The 26,594-nt window shown below is 37.6% G+C and overlaps 1 protein-coding gene across 1 annotated transcript in view; it reads left to right on the top strand.

Moving 5' to 3' along the window:
• The window catches only part of LOC110832905 (mitochondrial mRNA pseudouridine synthase Rpusd3), a 77,614-nt gene that overhangs the window by 24,192 nt on the left and 26,828 nt on the right, over positions 1 to 26,594 (top strand). The gene's annotated exons all lie outside the window — the stretch shown is intronic.

The raw sequence follows: 26,594 nt of genomic DNA, 5'->3' as shown, positions 1-26,594 counted from the left end.
AAATATACAAAACTATAATTTTACGTGTTGTTTTGTATGGCCGTGAAACCTGTTTCTCGTGTTGAGAGAGGAACACAGATTGATGGTGTTTGAAAACAGGGTTCTGAGGAAATTATTTGGACTAATCAGGGATTTAGCGACATCAAACGAATGAATATGATATTGGCGGGACATGTGGCACGTGTGTGGGAGGCGAGAGAAACGCACAAAATTTTGGTTGGAAAGCCTGAAAGTAAGAAACCACTCGTAAAATCAGTCGTAAATGGAAGATTATATTAAAACATAATTCAGATAAACATATATTAATGGTTTGGATTGGATTTATCTGGACCGGCGGCTTTCCATAAATGACGTGGAATTTCTTGACTAGTTGATTGTAAAATTAGCTTCACGAAAAGGACTCTGCTCTATGTAGTTACTTAGTAATCTTACAATGTCGTACCTTATACTGTTTCCGTGTCTTTATTATTCATAACGTTTTAACACATTTTATTATCATATGTGTGGGGAATATAATTTGTAGACCTAGTGGTCTGTTGAGTAACATTTTAAAGCTGTCAAAGAAAAAAGAAATGTTAGTAACTTTCGAGAAACATTTTAAGTCTTCCATATAGCTGTCCAATATTAGGCTTTCATCTGAGATTTTTCTTTTATCTTGGAAGTTTCAGATTTTTTTGAAACAACCTGTACTGGCAACCTGTCACAGGAGGGGAGTAACTGCCTAGTCAGCGCATAGTCTCTGATTACCGTCGATAAATTTCACTAATACGAAGGTCCTGTTTTCTGTGTGTCCGGTGTATATTCCTTCTAAGCATACCGCATAGTTTACCGAGTTGCTAAGATGTTTGAGGTTCCTGATTTATTACCTCAGAGCGGTGACTATTAAACAGATGCAAGTCGACCTCACCTGTCTCCACAGTTGCAACACCAACCACATATTTTTTTTTGAGCTGTGTTTTTTTCCACTGCCCTTGAGACCATAATTTGCCCTTAATTTGCTTTTCTAGGGAAGGGACAGTTTTGTTAAAGCGTGTTGCGCTTACAATTGTTAGTTCGAATACCAAACTATGTCGCCTGTCTGGAAATTCTCTCCTTTTTAAAGTTTATAATTAGGTTTGCTTTTAAAATCCTATTTCGAAGTGTAAGTTCTGAATTCGTTTAAGAATTTTGAGATTCAAACGTGACCTTGAAATACTGAACACTTAATTTGTAACCGGCTGGTGTACGTACATACGGGCTGTGGCCAGTGAACCCGCACCCCTCAACACGATGGTTGAAACTTCACATTTTGTTGTTACCATTTTTATTGTTTTAAGTCAAAGTTATTTGGGCTTTAAATTCAGAATATTTAACTTAGAAAGTATTAGCATGTTTTCATTTCAGATAAATACACTTTTTGTTTAAATTATTATATTAAATATGGTATATTATTATATATTAAATAATTAGTCATGACGCGCCGCGTGTTTTTCCAAAGGGGCACAAGAATCACCAATGAAAGTAAACGAAAATTTAGCTTCATTGTATTGATCTTCCTTATTTTATGAAAGTGCTGCTTGGTGTATTTTATTCAAACTTAATTTTTTTAATAGTACGCTTATTTTTACTTCTAGTGCAGTTCTCATCAGAGTTTAACTTTTTATTTTCCTCCAACTTCACGGCTTCAGCAAATGTGTCCATCAAATGTGCAGATATAAATAATTTAAAGTAAACTGTAAGATACTATTTCAGCATTTGCAAGGAACCGCCACTGAACACTTCAGATTTTCTTTCGCAGACAAGCTGTAAGATACGTCGTTTATGTGTGAATGTTTAAGTTATTTGAAGACTGATAGTGAAAGAAGGATTAAAACTGTATGTAAAAAAATATGCAGAAACAACTTTTGATGAAAACTAGTAACAAAATTGTCTGTGCATGAGAGACAATATCGACGAATAAGTAGGAAGTTTTGTACAGACATAGACCTCTGAAACGTCGGTAAACTTCTACCAGACCACACGGCGCAACAGCCCAGAAGACAGCATCTTCGGACTCACCGCGGTGAAAACCTCAAATCCTACAGAATTTGTAAACAGTCTCACGTCCAGTTTTGCACCGGTACCTTCTATTTAACCTGATTACAGACGAAATTATCTTGGCTCATAACCTTTCTTCTTTGAATACGTAGTTTGGTTGCGTGGAAAATGTTTACAGAAATAATAAATACTTCGTGAGCACCAAAGGTTAGCCATTCTCGGTGTACTTACGACTCGTGTACTGCGTAAGATATTTAGAATTTAAGATTTCTCTACTTTAACATAACACGTAGATTTAAATATGAGTTTAGCGATAAATGAAGCGTAAATTTAAAGAGGATAAGGATACAGGAAATTTGCATACTACTGCATGTTTACCTTCCCTAAATTAACGTGGACTTACACAAAACGCTATACTTCACAGCTGTCAAAATGTCCTATGTAAGCATTTTATTTCAGAATGCATGAAGACGTTATAATCCCACCATTTTATCTCTCTGTAGTCTGTACCGTTAGTACATAAAATATAATAAATATTAATACAAGAATCCATAGGTAGTACAGCATTTTAATATTTCATTATTTGGCCGATTTTAAACAAATACTGACATAATCCATGTGATAAATATAACACATTACATTACATGATTAAATTTCTTGAGAAACGAACACTAAATATTCATGAATAAAATATTTCATCAGAGGAAAGGTTTGATTTTATCATGAAACTGGTACTAAACCATTTTAAACTCGTTAAGTGAAACGCGCTTCTGTTAAGTTTTAAACAATAAAAATTGTTTTGTTGTCCTTTTTAAGTGTTGTTGATTCTTCTTAAATCCTGTAATTATGTAGTGACGTATAATCAATTCTGCTTGCTCTGCCAGCCCTGTCAGGTGTTTCGAGAACCATCTTTGCCATCGTCCTCAGGGTGATAACTGCACAGACGTTACAGTAATCTGATAATACGTCACTTCATTTTGTATCTGTGAAGTCATGAGCAGATACATGACATTTTATATTTTTGTACATAATTTGAAGTCAGTCTGTATTTAATCGATCACTACATGGGACATTCTGATTATAATTTATTGGTTATGTAACACTATGTCAACTGCTTTGTTTAATATGCATCGAATGAGATATGATAGGGTAAAGATGACTTCGGGTAGGTACGGTAAGGCAAGAGTCAGTTGATCAGGTACAGGATAGAATTCGTGTTTCCTTAAACTGTATTGGAATTTAATCGATAGTTGTACATCGAAATTAGACACGTTATTCTTGTCACATTGCACAGTGATTCTGGGTTTTATCATTCATTGAAATCACCGTGATTCATTCAATAACAGTTACAAGGGCTCTCGGGTAGTGCCATCGGCAACGGCGTATCTAACGATCGACCATGTTGGCTACTGTCATCGAACCTTCCCCTGGCTAGAGCTGTATATTTTCTTTGGCTCATGACCGTGTGTTTATTGGACTGAAGCTTCGCTAATAACTCCCGTAATATAACACAGTTACGGTAATACAAACGTTCTAATATTTTCCAGCTAATTGTCTCTTGCATTCATTAACCCTTCACAGTCCAATGGTAACCATATGTTCCACCTGGTTCAATAATGAATACCTATTCATTGTGTTTTTATGGATTTTGAGTTATGATTTCCTTAAACGGCTTTAACCATTTGATCTTTGTACTGGTGAAGAGTTGGTATTTTCTTTGCGGTACGGACTGAATTCAAATTTTTCGACACCCATTCACATTTAATTTAGTATAAGAATTTCCTATATTTTATACCAACTGCCTTTGCATAATTTTGTCTGAACAGCTTTAAAAGAAGCATCTTATGCAATTAATTATAATTTTCACATAGCCATAGGAGGAAAAAGAAGAAGAAGAACATAGCTACTGTTCGAAATCTTTTCACTGGTTAAAATAATATACTTTGTCTTACATTTAAAGTACTGATTAATGAAATACAAACATTTTGAAAACTTCCCTTTGGAGTATAATTTGATGTATACGCTTTCTTGTTTGTTATTTAGAGTGTCATAATTTTAAACTGATACTTTGTGCACGTATTATAATATAATAGGGAGAGATTCATTTCAGAAGTTAGAAACTATTATGTTACTTTTGAGTGTGTTATGTTAAGTATGCCTGTGAACCTATCATTGGACTTCATGTAGGTAAAGTTTCCTGTCTGCGTATAAAATATATAAAATGTATAAACAAGTTAAGAGATTGTGTGAATGGAACGTAACGGAAACTAACAGTAATCTCCTTTTTTTTACTCACCTTGAAATACCTCATTCATTCAGCTTTCTGGTTTAAACTCTGCACGCTCTACTGAAAACAGTTTGCAGAGTGATCGTCAATCAGAATTTGCGGCGAAGGCCAGCAGGGGATGTCTGCTTAGAATAATATTTACATCGGTGAATCTTACAGAATAAAATTGAAATGTTATACAGAATGAGGCGTATCCAAATGCATCAACCACATTATGCTGTAGACTGTTCGCTGAGCACGCTGCCTTTATTTACAAGAAGTAACCTTGAAGCCAATAAAAATAGGGTCTTGAAGTGCTAGTGCCATTCAAAGAACCCAGCATCGTGGCACCAACCCATATTTTGACAGGTTATTAAGAGGAAAATAGATACGTACAAAGTGGTGTTTTTTTTTCGTATACACAAGCGTAAGTTACACTAAGCAGGCTTATTACGTAGACATGTTTTATGTAACGGGGATGGGCTAGTTATTCTGAAATTAACAATAACTGACTAAAAGGTCCTCATCCCCCCCCCCAAAAAAAAACATTACCATAACATGAATTTAGGTCCAGTCACAAAAGTGAGCTGTTTGCCACAACACTGCATGCCCATAACGTTTCATTGACTGACGGTTGAAATACACTACATTGGAGGGAAAATTAATCATGAGCTTCGTAATAAATTTCTTTCTAAAGGTTTTTAAATATTATAGATTATTCTGTGTGCTGTGAAAACTTTCCATTGAGACGGAAAATTTCGTGAGCTACGCCTTGCTGTTTCTTCCATTTTAAAACGTGAATACAGAATGTCCTAAAAAAGATATTCAATGAATGAAATAAAGACGTTTTAAAAAATTAAAAAAGGGGAACTTAGTGAATTAGCGAATGTAGTCCAGGTTTTTAAAATGGCCACCGTTAGGTAGTTGACGATGGTGAGAAAACTGACTGATAAGCCGCCCACAAAATTTGCTGCTGTTTATACAACTTTTTGTGACATGCTGTATTTTCAATAGCTTTAAAGATTATTTATTTAAATGTCCTGAGCAACTAAATAGATGTTAGTGTTTCCTGTTAAATTCATGAACAAAATACAACTCAGCGTTCGAAGCATTACATATTTTATAATCTTCGCCAGTAACTATTAAGGTGATTAAATGAAAGAATATGGGATGTACAGGGCATATGAGGGATGAGACAAGCTTGCGAAATTTTAATAGGAATATCTGCAGGAAATTATGAAATGGATCTTAAAGAAGTAGGATGTAAGGGTGGAGAAAGGATTCATTTGGCTCAGGATAGTGACCAATGGCGGGCTCGTTTGAATGAGGAAATTCACCTTTGGATTTCATAGAAGTTTAACCATAATAGAATGCACAACATTTCAGCATGCATACCTTGTGAAGGATATATTGTCGCTTCGAAATTACAAGTGGCGATGGCGCTTACTTATGGGCTGGTGTCTCTCAGCGTTTACATGGTGGAAATATCAAACATTTTCCACATATACCGTTATCTTTTATATTTATTCATTTCTATTTTCCGTTATCCTCTTTCTTAAAATGAAATTATACGTACATCTGTTTCAAGGGAAGTTGGCATCAGAATCACTAGACTGGACTCCTTTGTGTTTGAGATTTCAATTCCTCTTTTAACTTGAAATTTGATTACATAATTCCTGTCACCCAAACAATTATTTTTATTCATAAATTAGACTTGGAAAATGAACGCTCACATTTCAGCCGTGTAATACATTCAGTTGGAAGCAAAGCAGTTTCAGAACAATCGGTACCATTATGTTCTAGCTTGATGCATGACATCATTTCTTCGAATAAGCTTATAGAACTAGTCCAAACACTTTTGGAAAGTTTCTTTTATTAACTCTGGGATGAATCATTACAAACACAGTTACGGGCTATATTTCAAATTTTGCTTGCGTTGGAACGTTTGTGTCTTTACAACCAGCTGGCCGGATCAGGTGATTCAATAAAATGATTGCGGGTCGGTTCGATTCTCGCTCGAGGCAGGGATTAATTCATATTCCTGTCAAATGGATACGTTGGCCAAAGAGGGCAGTAGGTGCTTAATTTCGTCTAATGAAACCCGTGATCTAATTCACAGAACGTGAAGCTTCTAATGATGCTCAGAACATTATGTCCTAAATTACTCTATGCTGTTTTGTTTGTTTGTCGTCAGTCTTTCGATTGGTTTGATGCGGTCCTCCATTTTCGCCTATCTTGCGCCAATCTCTTCTTTTCCACATATTTTTTGCAGCCCACATCCTCACATATTCCAATCTTTGTCTTCCCCTACAATTCTTCCCTTCCATTACCAAATTAACCAATCCTGGGTGCCTCAGAATGTGTCCCACCATCCTATCTCTTCTTCTCCTAAGATTTTTCCATAGACTTCTTCCTTCGCCTATCCTGTCTAAGATCAGCTCATTTCGTACTTTATCAGTCCACTTAATTTTCAACATCCTTCTATAGCGCCACATTTCAAATGCTTCTATCCTTCTTTCTGGCTTCCCCACTGACCATGTTTCCCTTCCGTATAGCGCTGTGCTCCAAATATATAACTTCAGAAAAATCTTTCTTAATTCCAGGTCAATGTTTGACACTAGTAGACTTTTGGGTTTCATAAACAGCTCAAGAAGGACTCAGCTACACCGACTTTCTTATTGTTGTTGGTACTGTTGCGATGGTATGTAACTGCGACCGCTAATGGACCCTTTGTATTAATAGTTCCATCCCCCAGATGGCACATGAGTGACTGTCTAGCACCTGCGAAATTATGCTGACAGGGTAAAACCAAAGGAATCGGCGAAAAACAGATTCCACATGGATTGTCCTGGGCTCAAACCCGTGCCTCCGCCGTGATAAGCTGGCGATTAGTCGCAAAGTAAATCTCCTTTAGCCTACAGCATATTTCAATTTAATCCCAAGGGTTACATTATCACAGTTCAGATTTCAGTAATTTAATTAACATAGTAGGTAGGCTACTTAAAGAATTAAGGTAACATTTGACCAGGGACAGAGAGTTTATGTTAGCCGTGTTAGCTCGGCTAACTCTTTTAAAAAACGAAAAATGTCTTACTTTCGTGGTTGAGTGTTACTGCATACGCTGGAACACGGCAGAACCAATCAGATATAGACTGAGGAAAACTATTAAGACTTCAGTCAGTATAGCTTGTCTCTTAAACTGAGATTCGAACCCGGGATTTCCAGAATAGGAAACAAATATTAACCATCTACCCGAGACTTTCGTTGTCACACGGTGATGGATTCATCACTTTGAGGTGCTGATCTTGTTCCTTGAAAATAAATCTGAAATCATGATGAGTCAACTAACTTCACTAGCCTATTTTGGAGTGTAGAAAGAGGTTTTGTTTATGTAATACCCCACATTCGACAGGAGTTAGTCCGGAATGATTCAGTGACTGCGTCACTGCAGGGCAACAGAACAAGATGGCTGGTTATTTTGGCTTATTATTTATTGACTTTATTGTGTCAACGTCAGCACCACCTTAGACAGACCGGGTCATGCCGATGATACCACGCATGATCCAATTTTAGCCCACCGGGACCTAAGTTAGCTATGTCAGGAGGGGGTGCTATGCTGTTTTCGGTTGGCCAGGGGTAGCAAATGAGGCGCACGTGTTTTCAGTTGTGAAGAAATGTAAATTGGGACAATTAAAAACGCCGTGTACACTACACCTAAGCAAAACTATAATGTTAATCTTTGCATGTGTGCTTTATAATACACGCTTTGAATAGGGTGCAGAATAGTTGCCAAATTTAAATTATCCGAAACAGGTCATGGATTGAAAGACCGAAGATTTCCAAAAAATATTTTTTTAAGAAGTAGTTTCATCGGAATTGTTCTAAAACTGTTTTCGTTTTTCAATTACGATTATCGAGCAAATAATAATAATAATAATTTAATATGGCTGTCTTCTGGATTGTAGCGCCGTGTAGGCAGCAAGGACCTCTGAAACGTCGGTGAACTTCTACCAGACTACACGGCGCAACAACCCAGAAGACAGCCATCTTCAGACTCATCGCCGTGAAAACCTCAAATCATACAATAATAATAATTATTGTTTAACTTTACAGCAAGTTTCTGTGAACCGTCATGCTCAAAACTTCTGTTATAGTGACTTTAAGATACAAGAATGTGTACAGCTTTGTGTTGTGATATGAGATAAATATTCGCGGAAGACTGAATAAAACTATGTGAACGCTATTTATAACCGTTCTTTACACTTGGAACTGAATTCTAGGTAAAGTCTCTCTGCCTGAACATCACACTACGAAGATTTGTGTGGTTTTTATCTCAGTACTAGATGCAGGTTTGTGGTCATTTCACGCTCCTGTAACTTTAACTTCGAATAATGGGACGCCTGTGCCTATTTGATAGGAGTCTGGGACTGAGAGTCTGGATACGGCGGTGAAGAGAAAAATCCTTACCCAGAATCGAACCCCATCACGCAGTCACTTTAAAGGTCAAAGTATTAACTTTGGTGTCAATCTGTCATTGAGATGTTTCTACAAGGAACAGAAATTGACAAGAAATGCCACGATCAAGTGACAGTATGTAAATAATATTTATTATAATAAGTATTATTTTAAGGACAAACGGGCCAACAATTTCTCTTAGTTTACCATCATTAAGAAAAGTGGAATTTGTGTATCATCATGTTTGTGGGCATTTATTTTTGTCTTTCACTGATAACACAAAACCTGTTATCACATTGTGCCGTCAGAGGTCACTCGCTGTCAAAAGAGATGGTATAAGAGGTAGCACACATTTTTAAATTCGGTAAGTTTCGGATGTCTAATTTTGTCAAGAAACAACCAATTCCATCCCACTAACAAACTGTTTAAAAGCATCACCATAATCCAGTTCTAGGACGTCTTCAGCTTTAACTTTGTAACATTTTCTTCTTGAGGAGCTGAAGAAGGCCTTTATTGCCGCGCTAGATAGAATTTTGTGACCCCTGTAGATGTCCTTGTAGAAACAAACAGACAACCCCATGGGTGGGAGGTTATGCATTTAACTGTTCTACATATAGGGGACACTGATTCCTTGCTGTGAATCGCTTGGCAAACATACAGTTAAACTTAAACTTAATTTAACTCTGTTTTTCATACCGTTAAATTGGATGGAATTTGTAGTATAGTACTATAAAACTAATTTAAAAAGTAAACATTGCAGTTCCGTTGCTTGCCAACCGTTTAATTAATGCATCAAGCAATGACCTGTGACGTCACGGCAGTAATGGCCTGTGATGAAGCATACTTACGTTTTTACAGCTTGAATTTAATGATAAGTAAGAAAATTCAGTGTTTGTTACAGTCCCCTAACTTTCATGCGACAATTAAGAGGTTTTTCAGAAGAGTGAGGGGCTAGTCTGCGATAAAATAACAATGTTTGACTGCGTCTTACATGTAACTTCTTTTATCACACTTCGGCGGACGTCCCAGCAAGATTAGAAACAACTGTTGTATTGTTCCCACGTCAAAGCTTTTTTCTTAGTTTATTTAAGGACGGTTTCTTACTTAAATTCATGGCGGCAGACCGTTGTGTGTTTCGGGAGATTCGGCGTGGATGTCAGGTATCTTGACTGAAATGTTTCTCATTCCGTAAAGAAGAATACTGGATTAGACTTGACCTTTGCCCCTCTAAGGTGCCAACTGTCCACACAGGATGGACTAGGTTAGGTTAGGCTTGTGACGCGCATGCGCAGACTATGATGCGCAACGGTAATTTCCTAAGAGGGTAGATTTGGTTGAGTTAGGTTACGTTGGTAAGGTTAGGTTAGGTTAGAGAATTTGCAGTAGGAGCAGAATGATGCTGACAGGGGAAACCAAAGAACTCGAAGACCTGTCCCAGTGCCACTTTGTCCACTACAAATTCTATATGGACTGACCTGGATGCGAACGTGGACCTCCGCGCTGTGAGCAGTAGACTACCAACAGCCTGAGGTCTGGCATAGCCATCTACATGTTATACTTCGTCGTCAGTTTTAGTTTAACATTAACCTTTGCAATGTTGGCTAAGATCAACTTCCACTGAAGCGTAGAACTGTGATGAAATAGAACGTTACAGTTAGAGGCATATGAAAACAAACCTCGCGTTTTAATGTACTTCCTGCGCGGATCTTCTACATATAAACGAAATGAAATTTTGCTTCTCTTCGATGAGCCTCGTCTTTGTCTATGCCAGCCGCCTACTCGTCTTCATCTGTTAGCTAAACCTACCAAGTACCACCATCCGCTTGATTATTATTATAAGAGTCTGCACCTAAATTCCTTCTGGAATTCCCTGCAGTAAACCATCTCTGTCTCTCCGAAACAGAAATGGCAGGCTGTCGCTAAGTTATTTTATCATAATTTCGTTTTTGTAGTTTGACTCAATACAAGCAACTTCTTCCGTTATTATTGTTATTATTATTATTTTAGTTATTCACCATTTTACAGAGTATTTAATTCTATGTACCTGACACAAACCTTGTCCCTGAGGTACATAGTGCAACAGCTTTTTCTGAAATCCATTTTTTTAAAAAAAGATATTACATGCATTATACAGATTTCGCGTGAGGCATTATATATTTTACATCAGCGTCTTTCGAATGATGAATGATGTTCCGAGAATGGCGGTTTTCTGAAGTTCCCTAATGTCATGTTCTCTCGGGATGTTGGCCAAATATTTTTTGAGTGACTTGGAGACAGTTCTTGACTTGATTTAATTGACTTGAAATATTGTTATTATTATCATAATCAACATTATCTTTTTCATAAAAGATTGTTATTTATTTACTCTATAACATCACTGCTAGGAAGTCACTAATTTATATGTGGTTTTCCTGCAAATTAAATCTGAAAAAGAAGCATTGAAAGAGACGCTCTGATAATGACGACATGTGGTCCCTGAAACGTCGGCGAGTTTTTTACACAGCAACAAGAGGATTTTATTAATTCGATTCTCCATGAGAGTTCTGAGTCATACATATTGATAACTGCATCGTATAGGACTGATGATGGGGGCAGTAAGTTCCTCTGAATCGTTGCCACACAAAATTCTACACGGCGTAACAAAACATAACATTGATGTACAACATTGAAGTCACGGACATAAACTGTATTTTTCTCGCATTTTTTATTTCATTTCTTGTCTACACTTCTTCCATAAGTACAAAATAAAGATAAATTATATACGCAGTATTTCTTATAAGTCAACAGTTGACGACTGTGAGCGAATAAATTGAGAGCTTACATTTAATCGAAAGAATATCTGCTTTGCAGGCATCAGAATGAGGAGTCTAAAACGAATAGATTCTTCTGTCATCTGCAAGAATCCGGAGATAATGTGTAATTCGATTTCTCAAGTTGGTATCCACTCTGTTTCTCAACATGGCTGCCTTGCCACACGGCACTGCTCGGACGTTATATTCCCAAATGATATCGATACTGTTTGTTCAAGCGATGGGTCGAGTGTTGGTTCTCAGTGAGGTAACCGTGTTGATAGTTTTGATTTAGCAAGGCTGTCGTCTAATTTTCTTTCCTTAGACACGATTAGGCCAATTTGACGACTGTAAACTAGTCATTTAACTATATAAACAATTCATATTAAAGAAACTTGACAGAATGTTGTTTGAATTTTAGCCTTAGAGTTTTGAGTTGTTGTTTTTTTATTTCATAATGTGGTTTGTCAAGTTTTTCATAGTTAAATAGCAACAATGTTTTACTTGCAATGTTGAAGAAAATAATTACATTCATGTTACATAATAAAATTCTTATTATTATTATTTAGATAATAAGACTATTCTTTTTTATGACTAGATGAGAGTGTTACTGGAAGGTCATCAAATATGGTAAGCTTTTGAATGGCCAGTTTACTGTAAACGATGTTTGGTCAAAAAATCTCAAAGTCACCCCCAATAATTGCATTGGGCAAAATAAGAATTGGTATTTGATTACATGTTGGATGTATGCATATTTTATATAATCTGGCTGATGGCTCTGTCCACTGTCTGGACATAGAATCCTCTTGTCAGATGATGGAGATCTTTGTTAGGAAACTTTTGGGTTCATTGTGTGTTCAGGGGACTAGGTTAATATATTAACGAAAAGCTAAGAAAACAGCTGTAAGAAGTATGTCACATACAGCACATCCACTTTACAAAAATTGTATTCAAAAGAAGATAACACATGATAATTATAAAATTTTGTTCAGTGATCGACATCAAAATTGTTTCTTGTACTTTATACTATAGACAAAGAAGTTTTCACAATAAAATGTAAATAAATATTTAAAATTATTTAAATATTTTACCGTAAAGTAAACATTTTCCATTGAACTGAAAATATATGAAATGTAAAAACCACAGTGGATAGTCATTTAAAAGGATTATGTCCCAATTTAGAACTGAAATCAGTAGGGTTTTAAGCAGTACCTTATCAATTTAATACCACGTAGTTCTTGAAGTTCTCACGCCTGTGTAGTCTGGTAGAAGTTTACCGACATTTCAGAGTTGCTTGCTGCATCCATCATCAGAATGATCGTGCTGATGACGGAATTTGAACCAGACTACATGACACAAGAACCCAAAAGACAGCCAGCCACCTTCAATGTAAACCTCGGCACTAGCTGGAGGTAAGCGGTCGCTTTACCCCGGGAAAATAACCTATGTAGCCACTGTACAGGAGGTGGTAGGCCTCACAGCTGGTCTTGACGTTGTGGCGAGGAAAAGAATCTGGACCCGTCGGGAATCGAAACTAGGTCGTGCAGGTCACAGCCTATTCACTAGAGTATACTGAGACCCGGTTCCTGTAATAGCCAGTTCCAATCATGTATTAATAATGTTGACCTGGCAACAGTGTCTTCAACCAAGTTGCCCAAGGTCACTCTGGCAGTTCGTTGTATACCGAGGTGTCAATTTGGGGGTGGCCTGCTGGCTCCAGCCACGACACTCGTGCGTGTAGCGTTCAAAAGTGACAGAGACCTTAAATCAGAAAAGAAAACAGTGTGTACAACTTTTAAACATGTCATATTCACATGAAAATAAATATTATATATTTCAGGTCTATATAAAATATTCTCATTACTTCTGCTAGCCAAAAATTATCTTGAAAAATTGATTATTCGCTTCTGATATCATGGCGAACCGGTTTATTGAATTTGCTTAGACAGACAACTCAAGTAGAATCATTTCTGGCTTGGTTAGTCCGGGTTAGTTATAGTTAGAGTTGTGAATATTCCGGGTGGAATCCCTGAAACGCAACTACAGTTTATTCTACGCAGTGTGCATGTCCGTCAACCGAAAATACTGAAAGAGCATGCAAAACGTGGGTTAGTGGCAACACAATTTGGACCAATTGTAAACTTTGATAGTCACTGGAAGTTATTCATAGGGTTCTGAATAATGCGGGAAGAAATAACGCCTGCAGCGTATGTTTAAAATACAGTAATATGTGCATGTCCGGCATTTGTAAATGCTGCAGAAGTACGTTAGTTTACAAAACAAACATCACTGTCAAATATCCAGGCTTGGCAGTGAATGTTGGTGACTTTGGTTGGCTTGTTTATAAGTTCAACCTGCGAAGAACAAACCTTGTGTTCGTGTCAGATGGCTTGCCAAATGTCTCCAGGTTTTGTTCAGACTTCAACTGTACAGAAATGATTTATTTTAAAAACAGACTTCGAACCAAAATACAAACACGTTGTTCGAGTTGACTGAATGTTAGTCTTGCATGCGGAATATTTACGTTGTTTTGCATAAATCATGACACCCACGAATTTGACGAAGGGATGAATCATAGAATGTTGACTGGGTGTTAATGTAATTTAAATTTCAGTTGTACGGTATATAAGAGCTCTTTACCTGTAGCAGTTTATTTTGTATGGTCCCTGAAACGTCGGTGATTTTTAACCAATATACAAAGCTCATGGCTCGAGTAGATTTTATTAACAATTTATTTTGTTTTATTAAAATAAATATGACGACAGAATTTCAAAATCTTAAACGTTTTCCCGTTTAAGTTTTACTTAAGACTTAGCCTATATCTCAAACCTTTAAGAACGTAACAAAAGATGCAAAACTTGGGTGTATCAACGCAGCACTTAGCATTAAATTGGCCACACTGTGTGACGCATTTTCAAATTTTAATAAAACTAACAAATGGCTCATAGAATATGAAGCGATAAGCAATCATTGAATAATGTTTTGCGATGCATTTATGTAGATAAAAATCCATAAAACTAGCGAAATCAGAGAAGTATATGCCGGGGACTTCATGTAGCCAGCAAACATACAAGTGGTGCATGAAGGGATGGAATTCTGACAGTGAATGAGGGCGCTTTTTGAAGTCGACCTGTTCAATAGCGTTTGTAAGCAACTTGCAGTTCTCACGGTAAGAATTTAGACAACTGTCTTTCATTGTTCTTTCCTTGACGTGGTCGACATTCAGTCCAGCACTTAGTAAGACGAACTGAAGAGCTGGTCCCGTCCTCTTTAGAAAGGCAAGCGGTAGCTACCATCCTATTCAACTACCTCCTCCTACGTCCTCTCTTGTTCGAACAACCCGGATAACAACCTGGAACAGTCAAGTGGAGCCTCAGAATGCTTCTTGTGGGTCCTGGTACGGAACAACCGGGTGTGATAAAATTACCTTCCCCTACTTTCATAGATTTATTTGAAATTTTACTTTTGTGGCCATAATGTAGGATTGAATAAATTATTAACTATAAAGGGTTAACAAGAAACTATTGAAACAATTTCTAAGTGCGATGATGCCTGTGTTCTGGGATGTTGCGCCGTGTAATGTGGTAGAAGTTTGCCGACGTTTCAAACGTACTTGCTGCTTGCATCATCGTTGCGGTGCTGGAGGCAGCAATTATCTCAGACGCTTCGGTAAACTTATTCTGGATTACACGGCGCAATATCCCAGAAAACAGCCATCTTTATACTCGCCGACGTGAGAACCCAAAATCTCTCAGGTAGTTTGTGTTTTTGTGGAGTCAAATGCAAGAATTAATGCATAATAGGTTCGCCATAGTCTCCTTTCTTGACATCTACATTTATTTAAACAAATTCATAGTGTTTCCATTTCATGTCATGAAACCTTTGCAGTCGATGCAGTGTCGTCAATAAGATCCTGTGTAACCCGCCCTGCGAGGTAGTCAACCCACTTACTAGTTGCGTGTAGTGGGTAGTCTAGCGAGAACTTTCAGGCGGCAATGTAGTAGTGCTAAGTACGGTTTGAGGATCTCACGGCGGTGGGTTTTCTGGGTTGTAGCGTCACACAGTTACAGCAGTAGACTTCTGATTATCAGAGTTCATTGGGAGATATATTTTCCCGGATAATCAAAGCCCCGAGATAATCCGCAAAAGTTAAAGAAAACACGAAAATGTAACAAGTATGTAAATTTATTTACAGACATATTATACTTAAATTTTTAAAGGTTTACTACAAATAAAGAAAGGATTTAATATAAAATTTAATAAGATACATACAAACTATTTAAAAAGATATTCCGGCGGATAAAATAACGTTCTGTTGTCGTAAACTTCAGGTTTTAGCAGCAATTGATTTATGTCAATGCTTTAAATAGTGCCATTGTTGTATTTATTCAATTTTTGTAATATTAGTTTTACAACATATTTTCTAAATAAATTTATAATTTTTTTTGAACCAGATAGCCCTCGCCGATAATCGGGAGTCTACTGTGTTAGAAATTAATATATTTCTAACACAGCGAAAGTCTGCTTTTGTGTAACAGCTAGTTAAACAAAATATGAAGGCGAACTTAAGTAAAGTTCGCAAACATCTGTCAATTGAAGTTACACAGTCAACTGTCACGCTTTATATAAGTGTCATGTCTTCTCAGGTCCTCCGTTTTTTATTTGAATTATTCTTTTATATATAACCTGTTCCTTCGGCTTTTTAAGCTGTGAAAGAATGCGTTTGTTTTGTTGTACAAATCCGGGAACTTTAATAGCATTGTTAAAAGAATTATTCTAAAAGACCACAGGTCTTTTATATTCAGACACAGCGTGGACATATTAGAATTATGGGCCTATCGTTGGTTTTTTAATGTTACGTTATGGTTCGATTTCTATCATATAACAACATTTTCATGTCTCAAGGCCAAAGGAATATTCTTCTCATATGGTCAGTGGGAAATCCAGATAAAAGAAGGATAGAAGTATTTGAATGTGGTGCTATAGAAGGATGTTGAAAATTAAGTGGACTGATAAAGTACGAAATGAGCAGGTCTTAGACAGGATAGGCGAAGGAAGAAGTCTATGGAAAAATCTTACGAGAAGAAGAGATAGGATGGTGGGGCACATTCTGAGGCACCCAGGATTGGTTAATTTGGTAATGGAAGGGAAGAATTGTAGGGGGAGACAAAGATTGGAATATGTGACGTAGATTTTTGAGGATGTGGGCTGCAAAAAATATGTGGAAATGAAGAGATTGGCGCAAGATAGGCGAAAATGGAGGACCGCATCAAACCAGTCGAAAGACTGACGACAAACAAACAATAATTAAGTAATTTGTAATGACATTTTTAGTAACCGTTTCAAAAATGTTGTATGTCGCCGTTGTATTATGGGCTATAAACCTTTTTCAGCGTCTGGTAGATAATTCATTGATTAAGAAAATTAGTGAAATGTGATAATAATTATTTATAAATTCCGGCTGATATATTTTTTGTTGTGGTAAATATTTAATGGCATTTAAGATTTTCGGTTTTCACGGCGGTTAAGATGTTGTTGGTCTTATGGGCAGTAAAGATTTGTGCACTTCTATGGGCTGTAGATGTAAACTATTCTTCTGGGTTGTTGCACTGTATAGTCTGGTAGAAGTTTGCCGACGTTTCATAGACGCAACAACCCAAAAGACAGTTACCTTCGAATAAAAGGTATTTTATTCAATTAATGACTTAAAGGTAACGTTTTAATTTCCCTGTCATGGCTTCTAGGACTCTTACCAGACCAGATAACTCATTTCTCACTTATTTTTCACTCTAAATTACCTCGACAAATTTCTAGAAGAATTAATAACTGGGTTGTCAATGCCGGAATCAGACTTTTTCGCCAGTTCTTCCAGACATACTAACGTAATACTGATTTACTAAATTAGGAACATTTTTATAAATATCAGATGTCAGATTTTGTAGCTATATCTGATCAAATCGTTGTTATATTGTTACTGACTTTCGGATCAGATTGCTTTTTATACTACGAATCACAAAGTCTGTTTAGTTGTTTTTTATCTTCAGGGTGCCTACATCAGAGGTTTTAGTAATTCCCAAGGACATTTTATTCACAAGAAATATTCCTTTGTACTGGTTTATACACAACTGTCAGACATCCCGAAGCCCACCAACAAAGAATTGACCGTCGACGGTAGCAGCATAAGAAGAGATTTTTTGTATATCTGAGGAAAGAGTAAATATACTCGAGGTTATTGTTTAGTTTGACCTATCCAACGCCTCCGATGTCAAGTTGAGCCACTTTAGTCTCACCGTACAAATTGGTGTTGGTGAGTGTCTAGGTTGCACTGTTCTCGATGCCTGAGATACTGTCAGGGTCTGAAACGATGACCCTGTCTTATGTACTTAAATATTCAATGTCTCGGCTGTTGCATTGGTAAAAATTAAACAGGAATTGTTACCGCATATACAGATATGATTTACGTAATAAAAATTATTTGCTCACTTTGCATTTCGTGTTAAGTATAGAACCATGAGGGGAGAAGTCCTTACATAATCGTAAAAGGACTTGCTCAGGACTTTCATAACAATAATAAAAATTTATTTAATGTTTTGACGCGTTAAATTTTGTTTTTATGATGTGTGTTTTCTGGGTTAAAGTTTGCCGACGTTTCAGAAGTGCTTGCTACCTCCATTATCGCTGTGATGGTGGAGGCACTAAGCACCTCTGAAACGTCGGAAAACTTCTACAAGACTACGCGACGCGAGAACCTAAAAGACAGGTAAAATTACACTCGCCGTCGTTAGAAACTGAAAGCACACTTTTTTTGTTTTGATAGAATGTTGTCTTCTGTTTACCCAATTACATTCTTCTGCAGTTCCAGTGGCCTACGCCAGCATTCCTTGTCATAAAAAGAAGACATTCTGTTTCCGTACCTGCGCAGAAGAATATTAAAGCGAATAGCAGGAAATTATAGACGGGGAAACTATGCGAGAACCATAAAAACCAGTAATGTCTTCTTCAGAACTACACAAGGTTTGTGCAACGCGCGGTGTGTTGGCTTATTTATACAGGTTTCAAATGACATGAAATAAAATCTATTGCTTTTATACTACAGGAAATAAAAAATAAATGTGTAGCTGTTTATTTTAGAAGACTGACAATTCAATTTTGACAACGAATCAATATAAACGCCGCTGAATCAACTTTCTGTGCTGCATGATTTCTTCTTGTTTTAAAGAAAGAAGACAGAGAGATGATAAGATGGCTGTCTCCTGGGTTGTAGCGTCGTGTACTCATCGCCCTGATGATGGAGCCAGCAAGGACCTCTGAAATGTTGGTGGAAATCTACCAGACTACACGGTGTAACAACCCAGAAGACAGAAATATTCATACTAACCGCCGTGAAAACCTCAAATCCTACGAAGACAGATGTTAGCACGGAAAGTACCTGACGTGTTCGTGCTGTAACACGATTTCAACTCCAGTTTATTGCCTTGCAAGTACGACCACTGTACGCAAGGCGAATCTGTCTGTTCTTTACCAGGTTGGAATTATTTTTCTTGTACCAACAAGTTACTTCTCGGCTAGGTCTGTGCAGAAAGAAAACATTGAGACTAAGAAAGAAGCAACAACACTTTTTAACAATTTTTTTTTCATACTTAACGTGGAATGCTTCGAGGCATGCAGTCTACGAGAGTAAATAAACAAGGAAGGAATGGTTTCTTTTTTTGGAATTGAACTCAGTGTTATCCCTGCTTCTAGGGTTTAGCGTTGAAAGTGCGAAGAAATAGGTGAAGAGAGGAATGTCGTTTCTCTTCTCATTATTTTCATTCCTTTTATGTTGTTCATAGGAAAGAGGAGTAAAGAAAAATAAGAATAGGTAGGGGTGGCAAGGCATGTGAGAAGAAAAGAAATGATAAGTCGTCTCTGTGTCCCAGGTGTTGACAAAAGACGACGTAGTGTCTCTGATTTCCCCGCTATATGTCCAAGAAAACTGGCTGGGTGCTTTCAGCCGTTCGCTGTCGAAACACACGCTGGTTTCACAGCTAATTAAGTGCACATGTACTAATTTTTGTTCTATGTTTTATTTCATTATTTTCCACCCCGCCCTTATAGGATGGAATTAACTCTGTGGATAGGAACCCTTTCTGAGAATCTGGTAGTCACTTAGCTAGACAAGAAATTCTTTGCCCGTAATAGAACCCGAAAATTCATTATTTTATTTTTATTCTGAGCCAGATTAATCCAGTCCATACTCCCAAAATGTTATCAAGTTACATATTTAGCTACGCTTACGTCTTCCCATGTGGATATTTTCATTCGATTTGCTTGACTGAAACTTTAGATGCATTTCTTAACATTCTCATGCGTCTTCCGCAAAATTCATCCTCCTTGATTTCATCAGCCCTAATAATAAATGGCGGTGATTACGAATATGGAGCGTCTCCTTGTACAGTTATTTTCAGCATTCCTTTCGCTACTTCTGTGTTACGTCCAGGATTTTCCTCAACACCTTGCTTCAAGTCGTCCCAATCTGCATTATTCACTTGATGTAAGACATCAAGATTCATAACCACACATTCGAAACAAGGAAAATTATAATTGTGTATATTTAATGTATTATCTTATATAGAGTACTGAAAGACAAAATATTCGGAATTGAATCAAAGCACACATGCTCTCGATTTTATCTACTATTGTTTTTATTAAATAAATTTTGATTTGTAATCTTTGAGGTTTTCACAGCGGTGAGTATGAAGATTTCCGTCTTCTGGGTTGTTGCGCTGTGTAGTCTGGTCGATGTTTACTAACGTTTCAGAGGTCATACTGCCTCCGTCATCAGGACGATTAAGTATGAAGATTTCTGTCTCCTGGGTTGTTGCGCTGTGTAGTCTGGTAGATTTCCACCAATGTTCCAGAGGTCATACTGCCTCTGTCATCAGGGCGATGATTATGCCAATAGGTGTCTAGCTTCAGAAAGCTTCAAATTTTGATTTGTTAGCTTTCCGAATTATTCTAATTTTGACACATTTTTAAAAGAATTTGTTACCGTCTTTAAAAGGTGGTTTTGTCCTACATGAATTTGACGGATTCCTTTCTGAACTCGGAAACCGGCTATCCTGTCTGAGATTTTCCTCATTTCTTCTCAGTCCACTCAGACAAATTCCGGGATAGTGACTTAAATTAAACCGCTATCGCTTCCTACCGTATCCTTTCTGATTCACCAACCATCATATTATTCGACGTTATATTACCTTAGCAACTAACAGCATCGTTAAACCAAAAGAAACTAATTAACATTATGCAGCAGGTCAGGATCGGATGGGTGACACGTAAAAAGTATAGCGAATTACGATGAAAAAATATTATCGTGTTTAGGTAAAAGAGTTTTTCATGAGATCAGAACGTTTGTGGCAACGAGGACTGAATAAGAGGATATTATTAAACTAGGTGTTGTAGATGTTGTCAGTAGTGAGTTGTCAAGCTTGGATGACAGGGGTTTGTAATGGGGGACGGACGGAAAATTTCTTGATCAGAACCTTTTATTCAAACTAATACCTTTGAAAGTGAATACAATATATTATTTAGACCCTGCTTTGTTCTTGAAGTTATATGGCACTTGAATAAGTATTGTCTCACTCAGAGACAACTTTTAAGTGCTAGCATATTTGTAACATGTTCACACATTATATTTATTGACATTGTTGACTACGCCCACGTGGAAACAGATATATATCATGACATGATTTGATTATTGATGGTATTATCCTAACCTTGTAGGTTGGGTCATCATGAACTACCCGGTTCTTCTTCGCCTTGACTTGGAACGCATCCAATGTTGACAATGTATTGCTCACTATAAAATTAAAATGAAAGCAGTTCGTCTGAGTCCTCCTACCACACCCATCGCTCATAATAATAAATCGCAAACATGTTGGTCCTTTTGCCGCCACTGTAAAACTGTGACTTAATTGATCATATATCATTGAATCATTGTTTTGCGAATTCTGACAGTATCGAATTTCTGAATGCTTTTAATGAGGCAATAAACTATAGTGTCTCGCTCTAAAGCGTGCTAAAATATAGTCTGTAAGATTCTCGAAATATAAACTGTGAGTTTTGTATCGTGGTGTCTAGCTCCAAGCTTCCTCCAATATAGTATAGGTAATCGAAATGTCACACAACCCATTTTTTTTACACATATTCTATTTGTCAAAAACAAATTAAATTGAAATCAGAATACCAAAAACAACGTTATATTAATTTTTGGAAATATCCACCTCACTCACACTTTTCCTCATGTTTTATTTAACTCGATAAAGAGTTCCTGTGTCACGGAATCGATTCACCAGACGAGATATTGTCGATTTGTTTGGCACAGGAGAATCGATAATTATCCTAAACTCATTCTGGGCACTTCGACTGATGAAAGACAAGTGACGGTCTGGCCCCGAGCAGGTTACAACATGACGTGAGCTGCGTGGGTTCTTACAATCACAGCGATCTGTGTGTTAATTAATCCAATTGAACCGTGATGATTTACAACCATCAATAAATATTTTAGAACGGGTTGCGTGACTCCTCTGTCATCCTACACTTACCGTGTGGTGGTTGGAAATTAAACATTACAAAACTGCCCCTGTCAGCGTCAATGTGTCCGCTCGTCCGTTTGTTTTCTTGAAATTTGATATTGACCTACGCACAATTGTCAGGAAAGTCAGTTAAAGGTCTTTCATGATGAAAATGTATTCGACTACTTTTAAAAAGATGAATGACGGTTCTAATTGAAGGCTGTGTATTTTATATTATTTCCCCCCTATCAGAATGAATAAGTACATGAAAGCTACTCTTATCTTCTTCACTATCTCTTTCTTTAAGCAAGTTAAATGCCACTATAACTTACACGTTTAGAGGAGGTTGGTAGAAGAAGGGAAATACTTAGATTCCAATTGTGGATAAAATCCTGCAAGCTGATGTATTTATGGTTTCCAGAACGCCACCTGATCCACGGTTTACGCACACGCTGTCTTTAAGGCCAGCGTCAAGACAATTATCTTTCGGGACACACGAGGCCACAAAAAATTTATTTCTGTGGGTCTCATGAAGACGCATGTGGTACGGTCACAAAGAGGGTTGTTTTATGCGCGGAGTTAATTGTGATTTGCTGTATATTACACAAATATTTATATTCTCTCTTGTGGTTATGTGTGTATGTATTGGCAGTGCTGTATCTCTGTGTAGTTCTGGTATAATGGAAGATGGCTGTCTTCTGGTAGAAAATCACCAACGTTTCAGGGGTGTTTGCTGCATGCCCTGATGAAGGAGGCAACAGGAACATCTGTAGTCTTGTCAGACTACACGGCATAACAACCCAGAAGACATCCATCTTCGTGGTTGTTCTACCATTTAATTTCTTCTAATACGTTAGTGTAGGACTGTTTTGTTGTGAGCTGTCGACTCAGTGGCGAACAGAGGCTTATATCAGCTAAGGAGTGTGGGAGCTCAATACACGTACATCAGAGCCCTGTTTAGAAAGATCATAGTCCCCCTCAAGTAACGTTTAAAGCCGCGTAATAATAGCAGTATTGTGTTAGAAGGCGGGTCTTCTGCTTTTCAAAGGAAGGTTAAATTTTTTGGGAGGTTGATAGGAATAGCTACTTCCTGTGAAACTATCAGAAAATAAACTGAAATGGACTAAAATAGCTCACATTCCAGATCAGTATTCAGTTCTACGTCGAAGCTAAAGCAAACACTAACAATTTAAAAATAAAGTTTTATATTTAACATTTTAGGACACCTTCATAGTTTAACGACGCTGTATGCCTGTGTTAACCGTTTGAACACCATGCAATTTAAATATCTGTATTTGCCAATTTTGAAATGACGTCCGTTTCATTTTGAGTTGTTGGAATTTTTCGACTTCCCTCATGGGGGTGCGGGCCTCTCAAGATTTCTGAGTGCATAATAAATAAATAAATATAAGGATGTTGGATTCACAGGGGTGTCCTGACTCTTGGTGGTATACAAAACAAAGGAGAGGTTATCTATGGGGAAAAGTCCTGAAAATTCACTGAGGCTTAGGTCTCAAAGAAACAAGAAATAAAGTGTAATTCGTACTGGAATACACAGAGATTCCACAAGCGTTCTCGGCAAATTTTTACTTCAGAATGTGCATAGCCCTCGGAAATACATATGTGGAGAACGGCAACATTTTTAAGTAGGTCCTGAATCTTCTCTGTCCTACCCTATCTTTGCCACCCTCATCTAACCCAACCTGACATTTCAAAACCTAACATACCATAATCTGGCTCACCTAACATACAAAGGGGTTCTTCTCCAGCGGTGGGCTGCGTCCCACTAAGCGTCTCTCCCTCTCTCACTGCTTCGCCATCGCTGTTGAGGACAACACCCCACCACAAACGGGACTCTGCCCCACTCTTCGGCGGGTCCCACACGAGCGTTTTCTCCCACTCTGGTCACCCCGAAGCCCACCACATCGGATCCCCAAGAGTACCCCCTCCATTAGGGCAAATAGCTTTCAGTACTTTCGAATACTTATTCGCAGCGATCTGAGCTGGGCAGATCATGTAAATTATACACAAATTAAAGCATGGAAGGCTCTCCATTTCGTAATGCGTATACTAAAAAAAGGAAATAACTATACGAAACTTTTAGCTTATACATCGCTAGTGAGACGGATACTTGAATATGGAGCTGTGTGTTGGGACCCTTACAGGGAAGGGCAGGTAAGAGCCCTAAATCGGGTGCAGAAGAGAGCGGCTAAATTTGCAAATTTCACGAACGAATCTGGTTTGGAAACAGTGGCACAGCGTAGAATGATAGCCCGAATGTGCGCCCTTTTCAAAGCATACACGGGGGGCACGGCTTGGCAAACAATAGAGGATAGATTACTAAAGCCATGCTACCTGGGCAGGGACGATCATAGTCGGAAAATTAGGACTAGGAAACAAAGAACGGATGTTGGCAAATATTTCTTTGTAAATAGGACCAATTACCTCCAGGATTACTAGCGTCTTTCCCCTGTAAATTAAGCAAATTTAGAAACAGGGTCAGAAAAGTAGTTACAAGCTAAGGGTTATTAAGTGGGGATTAGATGATGGTAAGTGAAGTGTCTTAGTCTCGAAGTGATGAAGTGACTTTAATTCTTTGGGATAAAAGTATCAAGTATCGTGTACAGAGGTCTGACTTTATATTTTACTCTAAAGTATCGTGATTACTTAATGGATGTGTGTTTTTGTATTGTGTGTATGTGTGTCCGTGTAAGGTGTGGATGTTTTTTTAGAGGTGGATGTTCTAGTTACGTGTGTAGGGTGTTCTATGGAGTGTACTTGTTTTTATTGTATGTATTTTGTTGTAATTGTGTAGTGTAAGGACCACTCCCACCGGGTGCAAACCCAATTGCAGTAAATAAATATTAATAATATTAATTACTTCGGGGCCACATCCGATACCCCTGGGGCAAGTAACCCAAATTAGCCTAAACCAAGATGGTTTAACCAACCTTACTTAACCTAAACTAGTTTAACCTAACCTCTCCGAACTCAGACGAAATTAACCTAACACAACCTAACCTTCTTTAAGCTTACAACATAACATAAAATTACTTAACGCACTCTAACATTCTTCACCCCAACCTGACCTAATCCAACCACGGTAACGAAGGCTACCCTTGTAGCCAAAGTAATCAACTCATAACAAATACACCGGGGAAGGGAAAGCCCCAAACCAAAAAAGTGAAAGTCTTCATATGACATTTCATGAACATCGATTTTACATACAAAAATCACTATGGGGAAAACATACATAGATGGGCTATATAAAAATAAGTATAGCTTGAATAGAGCATAATTTTAATATTACGGTCTCTAATTATGAGCCAGGTACGGTGATCACAAATATTAAAAATTTATTCCTCCAGCTTCAGTCCAATGCCATGCACTGGTCATTAACCTGCTTATATGGTCCTCTCTGTGGCTACCAATAGTTCGGTTTTTAGCCGCACTTGGCAGCAGTTGACAAACGTCAAACCTACGCAGGTGACACGTCACAAACTGAACAACGGGAGAATCGATTTGAGATGCTAACTTCACGCATAAATATTGTCATTTCTATCGTGTGTGATGAGCTATTGTGTCAGCCTTACCATTTTGCTTCCTTCCATTCAAGCGTGCCAGTGGCGAGGCAGTGAAAAATTAGATGATCGAATGCCAGTTAACGTTTTCACTGGTAATCGTGGTCCATTTAAACAACCAACAAAGGCCCTATTTCTTTCAGTTAGTCAAATTTTTATTATTGTTTCCGCAAAAGGTTTATGATTATATCGGTAAACCTCCATTTTAAAAACCGAGGGGAAAAGCTGCTTCTTCTCTCTCTCTTTTTTTTTCTTCCTGCAAAAATTTCTAGTTGCCTTCACTGCATCTAGAATATTACCAGCTGGCGGCTAAAGTTCAGCATTACATGAACAACATGTTTCAGTTTAAAGGTAATGAATAATTAAATAATGTTCAATGCATTGCTGACTGAAACAATACAATTGTTTTCATATGTAAACCGTGGAAATTATTATCCTGTGAAGCAATGGTTACAGACAACCTACAGGGATGACTGCTTTGACACGCTGCTGTCACGCACGTGTGCGGTGGCACGAATTTTAACTGAACATTCCAACTTTGAGCAATTTTTTTGCAGCTGAAATTTTGCGTACAATCATTACTAGATGTGTTTTGCAGACAAGCAAAATTTCAAGCGAGGTTTCGACATGACCAACCGGACCATTCCCTTGTCAGAATTATGTGACGTGGAATGCAAAGAGGATGATGACAGCGATGTGCCATTGTCGGTTACATTATTATAACTGTGTTGTTTTGTGCTTACGTATCGAGAAACTGGGAACAATTAGAAGTCTGAGAACAAGAAAAATGCAAGGCTTAATATGTTCGTATTAAATCACTCGTTAAAAATTATATGTTCTCAGTATTGGTACATCGTATTTCTTTGTACCAACACGTTTGACTCACCTCTCCTCTGTTACCACCCGGCAAACATCTGGCAACACTGTAATTGGC

Source organism: Zootermopsis nevadensis, unplaced genomic scaffold (assembly GCF_977971745.1).
Source record: "Zootermopsis nevadensis isolate Lab colony 2312 unplaced genomic scaffold, Znev_1.0 Znev_ptg000008l, whole genome shotgun sequence".
NCBI lineage: Eukaryota > Metazoa > Arthropoda > Insecta > Blattodea > Termopsidae > Zootermopsis > Zootermopsis nevadensis.
This window is presented reverse-complemented; position numbering and strand designations above follow the sequence as displayed.